The sequence below is a fragment of the Chlorocebus sabaeus genome, chromosome 13 (genome assembly GCF_047675955.1).
Source record: "Chlorocebus sabaeus isolate Y175 chromosome 13, mChlSab1.0.hap1, whole genome shotgun sequence".
Lineage (NCBI taxonomy): Eukaryota > Metazoa > Chordata > Mammalia > Primates > Cercopithecidae > Chlorocebus > Chlorocebus sabaeus.
The window spans coordinates 9,166,466-9,187,577 of record NC_132916.1 but is presented as its reverse complement, the minus strand read 5'-3'; the positions used below and the strand labels follow the sequence as shown (position 1 = coordinate 9,187,577).

The 21,112-nt window shown below is 41.5% G+C and overlaps 1 protein-coding gene and 1 long non-coding RNA gene across 6 annotated transcripts in view; one reads left to right on the top strand and one right to left on the bottom strand.

Moving 5' to 3' along the window:
• PRKN (parkin RBR E3 ubiquitin protein ligase) overlaps positions 1-21,112 on the bottom strand; it is a 1,397,785-nt gene that overhangs the window by 262,721 nt on the left and 1,113,952 nt on the right. The gene's annotated exons all lie outside the window — the stretch shown is intronic.
• On the top strand, positions 9,645-18,377 carry LOC140713136 (uncharacterized). Its single transcript, XR_012094992.1, has 4 exons — positions 9,645-9,887; positions 11,238-13,370; positions 18,006-18,063; positions 18,256-18,377. It is a non-coding gene; the product is annotated as an uncharacterized lncRNA (long non-coding RNA).

Genomic DNA, 21,112 nt, shown 5'->3' with positions numbered 1-21,112 from the left:
AGTAGGTAGCATTGAGAAGAGTTGGTGACTACCTAGATGTGGTAAAAGAAGGAGTCTGGGATGACTTCAGGGTTTCCAATTTTGACCAGTAGGGATGGTGGTGAGAGTAACTGAAAAAAGAAAAGCAAGTGTTCCAGTTCCATGTGGCAGACTGAACAAATGTGTTTAAATCTCCTACTTCCTAAAGCCTGACTAAAATGATATTGGTGCAGAAGGGAATAAATCTATAAGGACAAAGAGTTTGAGAGAAGAAAAAATCAGATGAGAGATGTTAATCAAATTGTAGAACACAGATGGAAGAGTGGAACCTACTGTATTTAGCAGAGCAGAGAAAGCTAAAGCCTCACTGTCTGCAGGAAGGAAAGTCAGTCATAATCAAGGCCATTTAGGTGCAGCACCACAGGAAGGCCCAGGACTGGAGGATCCAGGTCCCGGGCAAATTTAGAGGAAAGAAAGGGCCCAAATGAGAATAGGTACTTGAAAATCTCATACAGTGAGCAGTAAGATGACAGCATCCCACCCCCCAGCCTATGAAGCTGGCAACTGTCCCTGCTTCCCCAGGCTGAAGACAAAATGTTCTTTTTCCAGAGTAGCTCTACAGAGTGGATATGGGCTCAGGCCACCTGGCACAGCACGGGGGGAGATGAGGGGCTCTATGGAAATCAGGGAATTACATGGATGACTGCATGTTGATTGGTGATAGCTCAACGCCTTTCTTCTGCCTCTCTTCCAGACTGATGACATCCAGATTTAATAAAACCCTATCTCCCCACCCCTGGGCAGGACATTATTGCAGACTTTCTCTCTGCAACTGTGGAGTCCCACCACCCTGGAAATAGTCCAGTGTTTGGGTGCAGGTGTGCCCCATCCTCACATCCTGTTCACTGCTCTACTACTGGTACTCAGGTGAAACCTAGAATTTAACAAGCCTGACCTTGCACATGATTTCAAATCAGGTTTTAAAAAATGCTTTTAAAAAAATTATGAATGAAAAGCAAAGGAAGATAAGACATCTGGGGAAAGTCCTCAGTACCAAAGGTAAGAGACCCCAAGAAACTGAAAAGGAAACATAGAAAACAATTTAGGGAAGAGTAGAAAACTTAAAAAAATCAAACACAACAAACACTCCACTAAAACTGATTTCTTTGACGAGATAAGATAATGGTATAAAGAAAAAATATTTGGAGAAAAAGAAGGGGTCTTAAAATGATGATGGCAGACAATTTAAAAAATGTAGTCAGTTTGGAAAACAAGGTTGGAAAAATCTCTTTGAAAGAAGAGCAAAGAGGTAGTGGAATGGGAAACAGGAGATGGGAGATGTAAAGAAAGAAAAACAAAGAATTGACCTAAGAGGTTTCATATCCAAGAAGTAGGAATCCCAGAGAGAGAAAATAAAGTAGAGAAAAATATCAAATAATTAAACACAAAGACGTTTCCCAGTACAGAAGGTCATAGGTTTCTGGCTTCAAGGAGCCACTGTGTAAGTAGGCCCAGAACAATGAATGAGGAAGGCCCGAGCCAAGGACGGCTGTCACAGTGAGCAAAGGGATGATGGGCTGGGGGAGGACAGGAACAATAATCAGGATGGCCTTGGACTTCAGCCACCAGCCCTGAAAGCATGAACAGAATGCCTTCAATATTCTGAAAGAAAATAGTGTCTTACCTAGGTTTCCCTATTCCCAAACTACTGAGCTAGTGTTGGGGGACAATAGAGAGAAAAATCAGTGCAGAATAAACTCGGGATTTGGGACAACGTGGACAGTGCCCTCCGCTGTGCGGGAGGGTCCCGACAGCCTCAGGAGGAGAGGGGCCTTGGAATGCACGTCTCCAATGGGAAAAATGGGGGAGAAAATGATATGAGATTTTTCCTGATTATACTAAGAGATTTATAATTCTATTAGAAAGTTTGGGGCTGAATTAATGACGACTTTACAGAAAACCAAGTGAACAAGCAAATGAAAAAACCAAGTCAATCACTAAATCCAAGAAAAACAAAATAGCTGTATAAGAAAGGGAATTATAATACCTAGTCTGAATAATGCTTTTATAGAGGAGGTGTGTGTGTGGGGGGTGTGTGTGTGTGTGTTTGCAGGCACATGCTGTGTACAGCATTAAACTTTCATTCATCTTTCTAATAGCTAGAATTTAGCAGATAGTAGTTAAAATTAAAGTAAGAAGAAATAGCAGGATAGTCATACAATATGTAATTTTTTTTTTTTTTTTTTTTTGAGACAGAGTCTCTCTCTGTCACCCAGGCTGGAGTGAAGTGGTGTGATCTTGGCTCACTGCAATCTCTGCCTCCCGGGTTCAAGTGCTTCTCCTGCCTCAGCCTCCAGCATAGCTGGGATTACAGGTGTATGCCACCATGCCTGGCTCTTTTTTTTTTGTTTTAATTTTTAGTAGAGATGGGGTTTCACCATGTGGGCCAGGCTGGTCTCGAATTCCAGACCTCAAGTGATCCACCCGCCTCGACCTCCCAAAGTGCTAGGATTACAGGCATGAGCCACTGTACTCAGCCTAGAATTTTTTATCTTAAGATTCATCTTGGGCTCTTTCACTGATTTTTTTTATTATTATTGCTAAAATTAGGCTGCAGCTTAGGTTGTCATCCAGGTGGCAATGTTGTCACAGCTGTCATTGCCTGCACATTCCCATCAAACATACAGAGTGGCTGTCAGGAGCTTAGAAGGAAATTCGAAAGACAGTAGCTGCTCACTCCTTAACTAAGGGCAGCATCTTCAGCACTCTTGCTTGTTGAGAGCGTGCTATTTGGAAACCATAGTTTCTGAATAATGGGACATAGGTCCATATGTCCAATTATGGAACAACCATAATTCTGATACTGCAAGTGAGCTAGCTAGGAGATTGCATTTCAAATGTGTTAAAAAATCTTAATCTAATTTACTTTTAATTTTTTATACATGTATAAGGGGGATAAATAATGAAAAAGTATCTCATATATTTCTACTCTAAGAGCACTATTGATAAGTATTAAATACAAGTCTGAGAAATTTGAAGTGATGCAAAGTCTTTCAGAGTTCATTAACAGTGTTTTTTTTTTATTTTTTCTTGATGATGAAGAAAATGACACTGGTTTTTAGTTCAATGGCATCTTAATAACTATTTGGTGAAACTGGAAAAGAGTGAAAAATGATTCTACAGGAATAAGGAAAGTGAGTAGTTTAAAGATATTTAACACTAAATGACAAATGTGAGTATTTCTTTGATGAAATATTGAAAGTAAATAACAGAAAAGCTTCTAGGAGAGGGGTCTTCGGGTGGATGGTTGGCAAAATTGAGCTGGACCTGAGATGATAATACATGAAATTTCCTTTAAGAATCTGTTTTTCCCTATTCCACCAAAACCAAAACAAAAAACCCTAAGAAAACACTGAAAGTGAAGATCTACTAACAGGCAGGTTTTGGGCATGGAGCTTCAGGGCAAGGTCTGTGCTGGACTCAGCTTGGGGAGTCGCAGTACTTGGGGGCTGCACTACGGTTAGAGTTCTCCAGTCACCAAGAGCCTGCTGGTCCACCACATGCTTTTGGTCCTCAGTGAGAATGCTTTTCCAACAGCTTCGAAGGAATCGAATTGTCTTGAATAATTAGCTATGAGACTGTTCCCCATAGTTTACAAAAAGTCATTGATGTATTTTTAAGGTTATTTGATTCACAAAATAAGCAAAAAAAAAAAAAAAAAAAAAAATTGAATGAGGCAATGTAAAAAGATACTAATAAATTCTACTATGTGCCAAGCACTATGCTAGGAACTCAAACTGAATTATTTCATCAACTCACCCCAACAGCACTGAGGAGTCATCACTAACACTGTCCCTATGTCACAAAGAGGGCAACTTGTCCAGAGTCGCACGGGAGCTGGCCTGTGGTGGGAAAGTGGGTTCTGACTCAGGGGGCAAAGCTGGGAGCTGAGATGTCCGTGGGCTGCTTCTAAACGCCACCCATAGGGAGTTATCTTTTCTAAGGTCCTTCAGCACCACCTCTAAAAATTATAGGCAAAACAGAAGCAGATCAGGTATTTTGTTGGTTGATTGACTCACTCATTTACAAATTTATTCAATAAATATATATTAATACACAATTAAGAAAATATATATGTATATTAATAATACACACACACACACACACACAAATTTAAGAACCTCTATGTACCAGGCACTGCATGGAGTACCAGGGATATAACAGTGAAGAAGAGAAACATCTCAAACAACCCAGGATGTCGTGTTGCTTGATATTGGGTGCTGTAACAAGTAGAACAGGAGGAGCAAATAAACCAGGGAGGCGATGGGTCCAGGGAGGGTGTGGAGGAAGGTCTGGGGGAGGCTATCAGCTGTGCACAGCGCCCAGGAGAGAGGATGCCAGGAGGGGCCTGGGCTTGGCCGGGGTGTCCACAGCAGAACCAAGGTGCTTGTGTTGGAAAGAAGGATCATCCACATGGCCAGAGGTTGTGATACGAGCGGGGCGGTCACAAGGTGTCACTGAAGAGGTAGAGAGGATAAAGAGGATAAAGAGGCACTCACAGATAAATTTGTTTGAATTTTACTCTAATTATAAAGGGCAGTTACTGCAGCATTTTGGGGGCAGGGATAGGATCTGATTTGCAGCAGAAAACTATCGATGACCTGAAACAGGAGCTTGAAGCCTTGTTCTCATGTCTAAAGCCAATCAAATACAGGGGCTACTGTGGTTTTTGTCTGGTTTTACAACTCAGTTAATCCCAATGAATAATTGAGTACATAAAATCTATTAATTAGGACCGTTAAAAAAGATGTGATGGAAAGATGATCAATGGAACCACCAGGCGTGGAAATAATGAGGGCCTATGTGCATATGTGCGGGACGAGTTTGAGCTTCACCCAAAATCTGTGCATCTACCACTTACTTCTCTCTTACGGCACAGGCACATCTCTTCTTCTGGTGCATCACTTCACTGCATTTTACAGACACTGCAGTGTTTATGCATTGAAGGTTTATGGCAAACCTGCATCGAGGAAGTCTGTTGATGTCATTTTCCCAACAGTGTGTGCTCACTTTTGGTCTCTGTCAATTTTTGGTAATTCTCACAATATTTCAAACGTTTTTGTTATCATATTTGTTATGGTGACCTGTTATCAGTGATCTTTGATGTTACCATTGTGATTGTTTGGGAGCACCATGAAATGTGCCCATATAAGAAGGTGGACTGAACTGATAAGTGTTGTGTGTGTTCTGACTGCTCCACTAATCAGACATTCCTCTGTCTCGCCCCTTCTCCTCAGGCCTCCTTAGTCCCTTGTCATAACAATTTAAATTAGGTCAATTAATAATCCTACAATGGCCTCCAAGTGTTCAAGTGAAAGGAAGAGTCACACAACTTTTACTTTAAATCAAAAACTAGAAATGATGAAGCTCGGTGAGAAAGGCATGTCAAGAGCTAGGTCTCCTGCACCAAACAGCTAGCCAAGCTGTGAACTGTGAATGCAAACCAGGAGTTACTGAAGGACATTTAAAGCGCTACTCCTGTGAACACACAAACGATAAGCAAGCAAACAGCCTTACTGCTGATATGGAGAAAGTTTGAGTGTTCTGGATAGAAGATTAAACCAATCACAACACTCCATTAAGCCAAAGCCTAATCCAGAGCAAGGCCCTTTCTTCAATTCTGTGAAGGCTGAGAGAGGTGAGGAAGCTGCATAACAAAAATTTGAAACTATCAGAGGTTGGTTGATGAAGCTTAAGGAAAGAAGCCATCTCCATCACATAAAGTGCAAGGTGAAGCAGCAAGTGCTGATGTAGAAACTGCAGCAAGTCATCCAGAAGATCTAGCTAAGATCATCGATGAAGGTGGCTACACTAAACCACAGGTTTTCAGTGTAGATGAAAGAGCCTTCTATTGGAAGAAGATGTCATGGTGAAGTCAATGACTGGCTTCAAAGCTTCAAATGACAGGCTGATTCTCCTTAGGAGCTAGTATAGCTGGTGACTTTAAGTAGAAGCCAATGCTCATTTACCATTCCAAAAATGTTAGGGCCCTTAAGAATTATGTGAAATCAGCCAGGCATGGTGGCTCACACCTGTAATTCCAGCACTTTGGGAGACCAAAGCGGGTGGATCATTTGAGGTCAGGAGTTCAAGACCAGCCTGGCCAACATGGTGAAACCCCATCTCTACTAAAAATGCAAAAAATTAGCCAGGCGTGGTGGTGTGCACCTGTAGTCCCAGCTACTTGGGAGGCTGACACAGGAGAATTGCTTGAACCTGGGAGGCAGAGGTTGCAGTGAACAGAGATTGTGCCACTGCACTCCAGCCTGGGCGACAGAGCGAGACTCCATCTTAAAAAAAAAAAAAAAGAAAAAGAAAAAGAAAAAAAAAGAATTATGTGAAATCTCTGTGCTCTATAAATGGAATGGCAAAGCCAGGATGAGAGCACATCTGTTTACACATGCGCATGTTTTAATGAATATTTTAAGCCCACTGTTGAGACCTACTGCTCAGAAAGAAAGATTCCTTTCAAAATATTGCTGCTCATTGACAATGCACCAGGTTACCCAAGAGCTCTGATGGAGATGTACAAGGAGATTAATGTTTTCATGCCTGCTAACACAACAGATCAAGGGATAATTTCAACTTTTGAGTCTTATTAAGAAATACATTTCATAAGGAAATAGCTGCCATAGATAGTCCTCTGATGGATCTGGGCAAAGTACATTGAAAACCTTCTGGAAAGGATTCATCATTCTAGATGCCATTAAGAACATTCATGATTTGTAGAAGGTCAAAATATCAACATAACAGGAATTTGGAGGAAGTCAATTTCATTCCTCATGGATGACTCTGAGGGCTTCACGACTTCAGTGCAGGAAATAACTCAGATGTGTTGGAAACCACAAGAGAACTGGAATGAGAAGTGGAGCCTGAAGATATGACTGAATTGTAGCAATCTCATGATAAAACTTGAACTGATCAGGAGTTGCTTCTTATGGATAAGCAAAGAATTTTTTTTTTTTTTTTTCTGAGACAGAGTCTCTTTCTGTCGCCCAGGCTGCAGCGCAGTGGCGTGATGTTGGCTCACTGCAAGCTCCGTTCCCGGGTTCACGTCATTCTCCTGCCTCAGCCTCCCAAGTAGCTGGGACTACAGGTGCCTGCCACCACGCCTGGCTAATTTTTTGTATTTTTAGTAGAGACAGGGTTTCACCATGTTAGCCAGGATGGTATTGATCTCCTGACCTTGCGATCCACCTGCTTCGATCTCCCAAAGTGCTGGGATTACAGGCGTGAGCCACCACGCTCGGCCACGAATTTTTTTTTTTTTAAGCTGGAATCTACTTCTGGTGAAGACACTGTGAACATTGTTGAAATGACAATAAAGGATTTTGAAAATTACATAAACTTAGTTGATCAAGCAGTGGTTTCGAGAGAATTTGAGAGGGTCGACTCTAATTTTGAAAGTTGATCTACTGTGAGTAAAATGCTATCAAACAGCATCACATGCTACAGAGAAATCTGTCATGAAAAAAGAGTCCAGTGATGTGGCAAACGTCACTGTTGTCTTAGAAATTGCCACGGCCACATCAACCTTCAGCAGCCGCAACCCTGATCGGTCAGCAGCTGTCAACATGAAGGCAAGACCCTCCCCCAGTCAAAAGATACGGATTTGCTTTATTGTGATATTTGCTTTATTGTAGTGGGCTGGAACTGAATCTGCAATATCTCTGAGATATATCCGTGTTCATTTTCTACTACCATTATAATAAATCACTACAAAACCAGCTTAGAACAATATCCACTTGTTATCTCACAGTTTCTGTGGCTCAGAAGTCTGGGCACAGGGTAGCTCAGCTTCTCCTCTGCCCAGAATCCCAAAGGCCCAGATCAAAGTCCACACTGCTCTGTGGGGCTCTGGAGAAGAATCTGCTTTCAAGCTCATTCAAGTTGTAGCAAATTTCAGTTCTGTGGGGGTGTAGGATTGAGGTCCCTTTTCCTTGCTGTCTACCTGGAGGCACCTGTACTCCCTGCTTGCTTCATAGCCCCTCAAAAGCTTCTCCCGCTTCCCCTCCATCTCTATGCATGCCTCCACCTTTCTCTTCAGCCACATCTCTCTGGTTGCTTTTAAGGTCTCCGGGGGTGAGTTTGGGCCCACCTGGATGATCCAGCAAAGTCTCCCTATTTGAGGTCTGTGATCTTATAGCTATAGCTGCATTCGTGTTCAATTGCATAACTAGAGGACAGAATCTTGGAGGACCCTCTTTACAATTCTGCCTACCACAATAAATATTTTTAGTGATGGAGACATTATTTTAAACCAATTCACTGAGGACCAAAGAGGGCTCTATTAAGCAACTCAACAACAACAAAGAGAAACAGATTTGAGACAAACACATAATTTAAACAAACCTAGGAAACGCTTTAAAATATCTTTTAGCATGTCTTGTATGCGTAATCATATGTGCAAATGTATGCCATCAGAAGGCTATGGTAATGTCTACTTAGAAGTGTACCAGAAGACGGAAATCTAGACTATGCTGAGATTGCATTTCTCAATATTTCTGGTATAGTAGATGTCTAAGACTTCTTATCAGTTATTTAATACAGACATTTAAATAGTTGATATTGTTTCACATAGATGTATAGACACTACAGTGGGAATGTCTAGTTTTATAAAAACAAATCTATTTGGTGCCACTAATACATGAAATTTTGACAGGTGGCAGAAATCAAATGACATTTGCAGAAATTCAAACAAAATCTTCTCTTAATATCACTCTCCCTTCCCCCACCCTTAATCAGTCTTGAAATGTCAGCTGCAGGCAGCCACTGTGTCTATTTGGAGGTGGATACCGGAGCTGACCTCCCAGCATTTCCTCCTCCCAACCCCACTGGCAACAACAGCAGTTTCTTATTTTTAGTTTTCTGGGAAAGGAAGACAGAGAGAGAGAGACAGAGAGAGACAGAGAAAGAACTGAGTGAATCTGTATATTTCTATGAGAGGCTGAAGTCTGATAGGTCCTTCGAAGAATGAAGATGCAAAAATATTAGGTTGATGCAAAAGTTATTGCAATTTTTGCCATTACTTTTAATAGCAAAAACTGTAATTTCTTTTGCACCAACCTACAAATTTTTTTTTAAAAAAGATGATAAGCATATATAGAAAGATGTCTTGAAACAGCTAGATGCCTTTCGTGATATTTTGGGGCTTCTAGTCTGCCTTTCTTCTGCCCCCAACCCTCCCTTCACCCCTCATCCACACTTTAAAAATAACCCCCAAACCTATTATTAATAAAGGACAAATAAAAAGTTGGTGGAATTTAGAGAGATTGAAAATATTTTTATTTCAGAGAGATTTAAATATCTGGTCTAGAAAAATATTCAGGGTATAAATATGTCAATAATTTCATGGCTATTCCCGTAAAACTCAGCTCCAAATTTTAGCTAGGAGAAAACAGTAGAGTGTCGATGAAGAGAAAAACGAAATTTCAGGATTCCTGAATGACCACTAAATTACTAATGCATCCAACTATGTTACAATAGCCATAAGCACTAGCAAATGGCCAGCCAGTCAAAGGGTGTGGCAGCAACATGGGCTGCCAGGACCCTTGCTCCAGTCCCATGCCTTGCTCTGTTTCCATAAAGGGGGTCATGTGATACAACCGTGGCAATGCCACAGGGCAGAATCTGCGGTGAGTTCCTAAGGAAGCTTTTGCCTTTCTCTCCTCATGCATGCAGTGGGGAGTTGATGGCTGCAGTGGCTGCAACGTGGATCTGACTATGAAATGTGAAGCAAAGGTGAAGAGAACTGCAGAGGAGCTGCCTTCACACAATATCATGAATCCATGCAAGGACCATATACCCTGACCTTTTTGTTATATGAGGAAAATCATCCTCTCTTTCGGGTAAGCATTTGTACTTGGGTTTGTGCTGCTTATGGCCTCCAATAGCCCTAATGGAAACACACACTTCTCACCAGGACTCCCTCAGGGTCTCTGGTCTCTCTTCTGGCGGCTCTCTCTCCCCAGCCCTCCTCCTAGCTACCACCCCTGGCTGCTGATGCACTGACTTTGATGCTCTGCTGATCTCTTGTGTGGCCTGTCAACTTGCCTGGACTCCCTGTCCTGCTCTGTTCATTTTCACTCCCTCCTAACACACAGCTCTGTGTGCTTCTTTATTTGGTAGCCTTTGCGGCTCAGAGTAAAAGGTATTCCATTTGGGAAAGCAACACAATGCAACAGGTTTGCCTCCTGCTCTCCCTGAAGGGGAGGGGCTGGACTCATCCCATCCCTTTTAAACTTTAAATCACTATTAGGACTGCCGAAGGGAAAATTAATGTGTAAAAATAAAATGTTCCCAGTGATGTGCACACACATTTTTCTATGTGTTCTTTGTTTTAAAAAATTATACTTTAAAGTTCTGGGATACATATGCAGAATGTGCAGGTTTGTTACATAGGTAGACATGTGCCATGATGGTTTGCTGCACCCATCAACCCATCACCTGCATTAGGTATTTCTCCTAATGCTATCCCTACCCTAGCCCCTTACCCCCTGACAGGCCCCAGTGTGTGATGTTCCCCTCCCTGTGTCCATATGTTCTCACTGTTCAACTCCCACTTATGAGTGAGAACATATGGTGTTTGGTTTTTCGTTCCTATGTCAGTTTGCTGAGAATGATGGTTTCTAACTTCACCCATGTCCCTGCAAAGAACATGAACTCATCCTTTTTCATGACTGCATGGTATTCCATGGTTTATATGTGTCACATTTTCTTTACGCAGTGTTTCATTGATGGGCATTTGGGTTGGTTCCAAGTCTTTGCTATTGTGAACAGTGTCACAATAAACATACATGTGCATGTGTCTACAGTAGAATGATTTATAATTATTTGGGCATATACCCAGTAATGGGATTTGCTGGGTCAAATGGTATTTCTGGCTCTAGATCCTTGAGGAATCGCCATACTGTCTTCCACAATGGTTCAACTAATTTACACTCCCACCATCAGTGTAAAAGTGTTCCTATTTCTCCACATCCTCTCCAGCATCTGTTGTTTCCTGACTTACTTTTTTTTTTTTTTTTTGAGATGGAGTCTGGCTCTATTGCCCAGGCTGGAGTGCAGTGGCGCAATCTCGGCTCATTGCAAGCTCCACCTCCCGGGTTCATGCCATTCTCCTGTCTCAGCCTCCTGAGTAGCTGGGACTACAGGCGCTTGCCACCATGCCCCACTAATTTTTTGTGTGTTTTTACTAGAGATGGGGTTTCACCGTGTTAACCAGGATGGTCTCCATCTCCTGACCGCGTGATCCACCCGCCTCGGCCTCCCAAAGTGCTGGGATTACAGGTATGAGCCGCCGTGCCCGGCTGTTTCCTGACTTTTTAATGATCGCCATTCTAACTGGAGTGAGATGGTATCTCATTTTAGTTTTGATTTACATTTCTCTAATGACCAGTGATGATGAGCTTTTTTTCATATGTTTGTTTGCCACATAAATGTCTTCTTTTGAGAAGTGTCTGTTCATATCCTTCGTCCACTTTTTGATGTTTTTTTTTTTCTTGTAAATTTGTTTGAGTTCTTTGTAGATTCTGGATATTAGCCCTTTGTCAGATGGATACAGTGCAAAAATGTTCTCCCATTCTGTAGGTTGCCTGTTCACTGTGACGATAAATTTCTTTTGGTGTGCAGAAGCTTCTTTTGGTACTTAAAATATTTTTAGTACTTCATTGGCAAATCAGGAAAATGCTGAGAAGAAAATGTCCTTGCTCCGTTATTAACAATCTACATTTCCCTATACCTTTAAAATAGATTCATTGAGATCTGAGAATCAATTACTGTGAAACCAACATTACTGTGTATGGGACCAGGAACTTGCACACTGTGTGATGACCACAGAGTTTTCAAGAAGGAATATAATGACAAACTCTAGTGAGATGGGTCTGTGGTCTTTATATTTTTTCTTATTTCTTTTTAGCTAGATTTTTTCTCATAACCAACATACGAGGGTTTTTAATAAGCTAATAGACTATACAATGGATTTGAAGGTACAAACACGTTTTACATACGAAATGGCATGGGATGGGGACGACCTGATTACACCAGGAAGCCAGTGCCAGAACTGCCAATCGGAATATATGGCCTGGCCTAGGTCTTTCTGTTAAATTGGTAGATTCCTTGTCTATTAGGAAATGCTTTAATGTATTCATCAATGAATTACAACAAAGGAAAAAGACTGTGAGAAAGTAAAATCCTTAAGGCTCACCTAAATCTGACCAAAATGCACAGGTAGAACCAGTGTGTGGGACACCACACGGGTGCTTTATCTCTCTGCTTCCAAACCGAAGCTTGGAATTATCTATGAACATAAGAACTAATCTGTATTCATGATAATTTGCTAAATTAATGTTACTTTGGCTTTACTACACATGTTCTAGCAAGTTGCAACATATATTTTTTTCCTATCGTATATCAAGTGTTTGGTGTGGAACATTATTTTATATCCCATGCTCATTAATTCCCTAAGCACAACTCCCATTTTTCAACTGCTGCTATGAGAAAAGAAATTATTTGGTTTGAGAATCCTTTCCTTCTCCTGACCTTGTCGCCCCAGGATGTGAACAACTTCAATAAGCAATGCACAAGGGAAGTACTTTGTGTTTTGCCTGGAAAGCCACAGAAATCTTTGAATGCAACAGACAATCTTTCAAGGTAAAAGAGTATGTCCCAAATTTTTCTTTTTGCTTGCCCAAATTTTTCCCTAGCTTTTCCTTTTCTCTCTTTTCTTTTTCCAGAAAAATACCAAAAAATTACACTAAAGCTTTATTCTCAGTATTATGCCCAAACTCACCTACAAACAATACATCAATATCAGACTAATTGTGCATAAAATTCAAATTCTATTGCACTGCCACATAAAAATGCAAAATGCTTCGGTGGTATAATGTCTAATGCTGAGCGCAGTTCCATAAGATCTGCCCCAAGACAGCTCGTACAGACGCAATTATCTCTCACACACTAAAACTGCTTTCTTTCACAACGTTACTTTTATTATGCAAATACATAAATCTAATTTTAATCGAAAGTCCATCTAGAAGATTAAAACTGCGCTCGTGTCTTACTTTCACTAAGTGTAATTAAAGATACTAAAAACGTTTTTCACTGGAGGAAGGATTTTAGCCACCAGGTCAAGAAACCACAAAGGGCATCATGGAGCTTCGAAAATGACTTCGCATTCATCTTCATTCTTAAGTGCTTCTGGTTAAGCAGAAGCGATAGAAGAATGAGCCAAAGCAGCAGCAGCTTTCAGCAGAGGGCAGCAGATGCTCTTCACTTGGAAGACAAAGTCCTGGCAGAGCCTGAAGTGGTTCTGAATCCCCCAGGTCTGAAAGGTCAGTTTGTTAATCACAAAAAGGTTGAAGGTCTATAAGGTAGCAAGGACACAGATTGCATGGTTTCACAGACATATGGTCACCAGCACAAGAATTTTTGGCAAGCCTGTAAAGCAAGCCTTTACAAAAACTGTCTTCATTTAAAAAAAAAGAATGATGCAATCTGGATGCCCAGAGTAGCTAAGGCCACCATCGGGAAAGTCACTTGCTAAGCTGCTGGTTTTTTTTTTTTTTTTTTTTCTCTCTTTACTTTCCTGTTTTACTGTCCATGTTCAGGTAATGGTAGTTACAGCAGTTTTTCCATTTTTTTCCAAATAGGTGTATCGATATTTGTTACACTATAAATTTTTCATATGATAAAATTGATCATAATGGTATCTATATAACAATAACGAACATTTACAGTGTTCTTACTTGGTATCAGTTTAAGCTCTTTGTATAGATAGTTTTATTTTAAATCTCACAGTGACCCTGAAATATTACTATTACCATTTCCTAAATGAGGAAACTGAGGCCGAGAGAGCAATTTATCCAGTCACACTTGGTATACAGCAGCAGTAGCCCCTGACTTGAACTGGGGTCTCTGAGATAGCAGAGTCTAGAACTGTACCCTCCAAAACGGCAGCTGCGAGCCACAAGCAGCTGTATTGGTGTGTCTGTGCTGAGTGGAGGGGGAACTGTGAAATACACACTGGATTTTGAAGACTCTGTGTGTAATCAGAAAGGATCTCAATAATTTTTACATCGATTGCATGTTAAAATTATAATATTTTGGATATATTAGGTTATGTAAAATAAATTATTAAAATTAACTTCACCTTTAATGTGGCTATTAGAAAGCTTCCAATTACAGAATTGGTACACATTATATTTCTTTTTTCTTTCTTTTCTTTTTTTTTTCGAGACAGAGTCTCGCTCTGTCTCCCAGGCTAGAGTGCAATGGCGCGATCTTGGCTTACTGCAACCTCCACCTCCTGAGTTTGAGCAATTCTCCTACCTCAGCCTCCGGAGGTACCTGGGACTACAGGCACACACCACCATGCCCACTGAATTTTTTTTTTTTTTTTTTTTTGTATTTTTAGTAGAGATAGGGTTTCACCACATTGGCCAGGCTGGTCTTGAACTCCTGACCTCAGATGATCTGCCCACCTTGGCCTCCCAAAGTGCTGGGATTACAGGTGTGAGCCACTGTGCCCAGTCAGTACACATTATATTTCCATTGGTCCTGTTGGCTTTAGATCCTTGATTCCCACACTATATGGCCCATTGTCCCAAGACACCTTCTTCCTCACCATTCTCAGGAAAATGAAAGGCGTTAAGAAATTCTGTAAAGTTTCTTGACCTGAACCTTGGTAGTTCCTCTCACTGAATTGATTTGTTTGATAGGAATTATGTCGGATGTAGGTATCATATGGAATGGAAGGAGGACAGAATTCAGGGATAAGATGGAATAAACCACTACTAGCATCACCTATCACTGTGTAGACAGGAACATCAGAGGAATCTGAATCTCCACTTTACATTGACATTTCCTGGACAGGGTTACCTTTCAACTTTAAGACTCCAACTTCTAGAATTTACATAGACTATTGGTCAGGATAGTAAATAATGGATTCAATGCATGGATATTTGAACAGCCTACAGTCATGGAAGGAAAATTTTCGTTTTGATTCATCTGTGTTAAAAAACCTCCAAGCTCTTCTTAGCAAGCACTGGGCCAGAGACAACAGGTCTTTGGTTTACAGAAAAGGTTCCTCATCTTTTACCTTTATCAGTACATCTCTTTCATTTCAACAAAGATTCTCAACCAGGAAATGGTCACCATGGAAGGCAGTGAGGTGGAGGATAGGCTGTATAATTCCGGTGACTATTCAGTGGGATTCTGGCAAGGTGCCTCCTGTCCACCTTTATGTTCAGTGCTTCAGGTCCTCACGTGAGTCTCTACCTTCTTCTGTCGATGCTTGCCATCAATGACCCTGACAGCCTGGCTGAGGGTGCCGGGCAGAGGCTCAAAGGGGCCAGGGTTTTGCTGTCCAACATGTGCCACTCTTTTAGTCAGGCTTCTCCAGAGAGACAGAAGCAATAGGATAGATCTTTAGTTAGATAATGATATATATATATGAGGGAGATTTCTTAGAGGAATTGGCTCATGTGATGATGGAGGTTGAGAAGTTCCAGGACAGGCCATCGACAAGCTGGAGACCCTGGGATGCTGGTCATGTGGCTCAGTCCAAATCCCAAAACCTTGGAACTAGAGAAGCTGATAGTGTAATTCCCAGTCTGAGGCTGGCAGGGGTTGGGTGCTGATGAAAGTCCCTGAGTTCCAAGACTGGGGGTCCCGGGGTCCTGATGTCCAAGGGCAGGAGGAGGAGAGTGTGTCCCAGCTCCAGGAAAGAGAAATTAATTTGCTTTTCTTCTGTTTTTCCTCTATATGGGCCCCCAGCAGCCTGAATGGGGCCCGTCCACATGCAGCGCTGATCTTCCCCCATCAGTTCACGTGGACGCGCACGCCAACCCCCTCTGGAAACACCCTCACAGACACACCCAGAGTAACACTACCAGCTCTCCAGCTAGTCCCTAATCCAGCCAAGTCGACACCTAAAATTAACCATTACAGTCACACATTTGGATTCATAGGAAAGAACTTGAAAGCTCCTGATCTAGTTACCTTGCTGGTCACCCATATATGAGAAAGGATGTGAGTCAAGGAGGAAGGAGAGATGCGCTAGGACACTGACCACCCACACTCACTCCTAGTATGTTACCAAGTGGCAAATTCACACATCACACTCCATTGTAGAAAAAAAAGTCACTTCTTAATTTCCTCAATATCTATTCTCACGTTCCGCTTAAGCCACCCTCTACTTTTCTCCCCAGAGAGGATGCCTTACCACGTGTATGCCGGCTCTCTCAGTGTCTGCTGGTGTAACGAGCGCGTTGGTACCTCTTAGCCCCTGGTCTCCATCTCCTCGCACCTCCTTTCCAAGGTGGTGACTGGGTCCTCATGGTGAACGAGAGGAGGAGTCCCCAAGCTGTTTGGAGATCGGGGGCTGCCCTCTGCTCCTCACCAGCTGCTGCAGTAGTGGTCTCCCTGTCATCACCTGCTCTGGCTAACTTCTTTGAAAAGGGAAAGTTCTCTCTTTGCTTAGGGCAGTGTAGCCTCTGAAGATCTGACTGCCATTCTCATTCAATTCCTGGGCACGCAGGTCTGCCCTGTAGGCTCTAATGGTAGGCTCCATTTGCTCAGTAGCCAGCACCAGGCCTGCCCCTTTCCAGCGACCTCCTTGCCCCTCCCCAGGCCCCTAACGGAGGATCTGGGAGCTGTGCCCAGGCGATCTCTACCAGAAGCCACTGTGCTCCTGCCTGGCCACTGCTGCAGGCCCCAGCAGGAAGCAGAGCGACAAGTCCTCACCTCTCATCCTCCCCCTCACTCCATGAAGCCTTCTTGTCATGGACGCAGGTCTTCCCTCCACCCCACAGTCCGTGTGAGCCTGAAAGAGAGGTTCTATTCCTCTTCCGTCTCTTATCTGACCAGAGCTTCCACTACCTCTTGCCCTCTCCTGGGATTGTACTAACTTTAGGCTTCTGGGAAAGTTGATTTATGAGGAAGAGGAAGAGCAAGAAAGAATTTTGGAGAAACAAAAGAAATTGGGGAACTTGACAATTTTCTTGTTCCTTCTGAAATGAATTTTCAAGGTGACTTATTATTCTGCTTAAAACATTAATTCTCAGAATGCTATGTACTTCTTGGTGCTGACAAACTTAAAAAGAATCAGACCTACATCAAACCTAGGCAGTTTAGAAATCATCTGTTCTCATGGCTCATCTGCGTTGCTCACCTGTCTTGGCAAAAGCATATCTGAGTTGGCAACGTCTCTTTTCTTTTCAGCTTTTTCTTAGGCTGTCTATTTCATGTACTATAGCTATTTACAATAGATTGCATGAGACCCAGCTTGTTTCTAAGAAAAGACAATAGAAAAATGTGTATAAAATTGTAAAAATACAATAATGTACAGAGCCGTAGTTAACACTGAAGAGCCTATGGGTGAGTCCACTAAGGGCACCTGCCTTAACAACAGAAGTCTGAGATATCCCCAAGCTGGGACTCCCATTACTTTCCCTATTCTGGCTCTCTGGTGTGCTTCCTACTATAATATCCTAGTTTTTCTGCCTCTGTTCAACCATGTTTTCCCTTAAAAAGATGTATATACAGACATAAGTATTGTAAGTGAATGTATAAATAACAGATACAAAAAGGATTTTATTGTAGTATTCTCCAGAAACACAAAAATATGGGTATATACACTTCCAATGTCACACTATTCAGGATGTCTCTTTACATAATATAAATATTATCCCCAGCTGTAAGCAATATAGACCAGTAAGGGAGTGACAGCTTTTTAAAAACTGATTTTTTTGAAAAGTATATCCAAATCAGACATTCGTTATTTTTTTGCAATGTCAACAGAGCTCTTGAATAAAATTATTAGATTATGTCCCTGCTTTTTAATCTGAAAGTCGTGTGGGTTTTGGTTTTGTCACAACTACCTTAGTGCCTGTATATATTCTCTAAGTTTGGGCTGGAACCACCCATTATTTTCCTAATGATTTAATGAAACAACACTGGTTTTGCAGATCAGCCAAAAATGGGTAAAAAGGAAAGAATGAAGAGAGAAGAAAAACAGAAAACATGGTAAGAAAGCACCTTTCCTTGCACCGTGCTTTAATATTCAGTAAACACATGGTTATGGTTAAAAGAAATAAGAAATACGTATGTTTATATTGAACTGCTAATTTAATGGTTGCTTTGACTTCTACTAAAGGGTCATCTAATATTTGATAATAAACGCAACACATTAATTTTTCACTTTTCTTTGAATTACAGGAAGGAAGTCTTACTATGAAAAGCCTCATTATGAAAGGCCTCAGTCTGGTCTCAAATCCGCAGAAATTATACTCTTTCCTCTTGACATCTTGTAATAAATAAAACTGTTATATTTTTACTTTAGACAAATTTCTCTTTTGCTTTTAGCAGCTAACAGTTATAAAAAGAGACAGTGCTACATTAGTTACAGTAATTTACTTTGGGGACACCAGCAGAAACACATAAAATTCATTAGTGGCGCCAACAGCTATTTCCAATTCTAATAAAAAGGCTAAACTACAATTTATAAAATGAGTCTTAAAACTTTCCTGAAGACAGAAGAGTTGAGATGATCTTTGGAATAACTAAAGCAAGAATCCTACTGTACTTAAGCCAAAATGTTTGTTTTCACAACACTGTAACATAATGTGTTAACATTAAAATACTTTCTCATTGCCAAATGAATATAAACTGGGGAGATGCTCTCTCAGCTCATGCTCTTGGTCCATTAAGCCTGGGTTCCTGCCTCTGGCAGTGTTTCATGCTTCAGAGAAAGGCAACAACAAAAAAAACTTATAAGCAAAATTAGAATAAATCTACAGCTCTTATGATCAATCATGCAAGGTTAGCATTGGGAGAAAAACACATTTGCTTCTCTTTCCCATAGGAATTGTATGCCTCTGACTTTGAGACCTTGAGAAATATATTTTCATCCCATAGGAAACTCAAGGTTGCAGATGGACACACACATTCTACTAATATCATTTTTATTAAAACACTTTCGTCTGATAATTTATTAAAAAGTCTTCCGTAAAGGAATGATGCTGCTACTAAAAACATTTTCCTGAATTACTTTTAATCTAAAAAGTGCTTGAGAAGAAAGCTGGAAGATATGATGAGTTGAATTCCTACAGAAGTCTTGCCTTCTATTAATAGTGAACACAAAATATTTGGAAAATAAGACAATAGAAATAAATTTGAAATAAACAAGTTGGTCTGCACTGGCATTTCTTAGAATACATTATGCCATTCAAGATTTCTTATTTAGAAATATCCTTCTCCAGGAAAAGTCCTATGCCCTTTTTAAAGTAGATGATTTTCAAGCTACTATAAAGACACATGCACACGTATGTTTATTGCGGCACTATTCACAATAGCAAAGACTTGGAACCAACCCAAATGTCCATCAATGATAGACTAGATTAAGAAAATGTGGCACATATACACCATGGAATACTATGCAGCCATAAAAAAGGATGAGTTCCTGTCCTTTGCAGGGACATGGATGAAGCTGGAAACCATCATTCTCAGCAAACTATCACAAGGACAGAAAACCAAACAACTCATGTTCTCACTCATAGGCGGGAGTTGAACAATGAGAACACTTGGACATGGGCAGGGAACATCACACACCGGGGCCAGAACACATCTGCTCAGGCCTATTCATAGACCAGGCCTCCTTAGGTTTATTAATACCCCTCCCTTAGTCACAAAATTTCCTTACAAAGGGCCTGTGGAGTAGCTGTTGGAGGCCAAAGGTCTGGCCACCAACTAACAAGACCCCACCCAAAGTCATCCAGTAGAAGAAGTAGGTTTCATTACAGTATAAAGTAAAATTAAAGGCTGATTAAAAGCAGCAGTTTACATCTGTACATCACCTGATCTAATTTCCTTATTCCTGATGAGGAAACTGGGCTGCAGAGGCTAAATGAATGCCTCAGAAGTTAAGATCAATCCTGTATATTCCTGGTGTGGTTCACTGTGTATTCCTTACCCTGCACACAGTGTCAGCACAGAGCAGGCTCCAACTCCTTACTGTCTGATGCATGAATAAAAGGAGGTAACCGGCCTGTTGTGGCGTAACCAGCTTACTGGCTGTGCGGCTGTTAGGATTCTGATTTCCTGTGGCTTTTTACTCTCTACTAGACTTACCAAAGAAAGGATGGTTCCGGAAAGCATCAGTGTGGGGCAGGTTGAGTGCAGACAAAACTACCCCCCATGTATACACGAACAGGGGCCACTGACTGATGATGCTTCAAGTCCCTTTATTGGGCACCAGTCCTTCCTTCAACCATTTAAGAAAAATAAAGGCAACACACTGATATTCTTTCCTTTCAACTCGGTGCTTGCTGACCTCAGAGTCCCAGGGCACATGTTGCCAAACTGAAAGAACATGGAGCATGTCTGGAGGATGCTGGCAAAACTGAAAAGCCAAACTCTGGCTGCATCCACTGATATTTACAGCGTTGCCAGCCTAGGCTCTGCTACCACCACTGTTGGGTCAGACTCACAGACCCTGGCCAAATGATGGGTGAACAAATGCACTCAGACACAGATATCTAGTGAAAGAACGGGCTAGGGGGCCGGGCACTTACAGACCCCAAGGAGGGTGCTGTAAAGAGTCAGCAGCCATGGCCCTGACAAGCTGGCGCTGTGGGCATTTATTCAGCACAAATTTAATGACAAAGGCTTTGAGTCAACACACTTGTGGATAATTAACATGGTCACCCTCCCCGCCACCCAGAGCAGTCGTGTGTGCAGATGATTAAAGGCCAGGTTCCGAGGCCTAAGGAAACTAACTTATCTAGATCAGTTTCTTTACATCCCCTGATCACCTAACCTAAGCTCCTAGGAGAACTCAGCTGCCTTCGGCCAAATTTTCTTTAGAAGCTTTGCAAACCCCTGGCCTTCCAAGAAGGTTTGCATCTTTCTACAATTTTTCTCACCACCCTGACCAATCTCCTACACACCACAATATGCATTTTCTCAAGGTGTTCCACTGAAGGAGGTAAAGCATCGGAGAAAAGCCTAGGAAACAGAGGGCCTTGACAGCCTTATCAGTCATGCTAAAACGATCTTACCAATAACGAAATAGGAT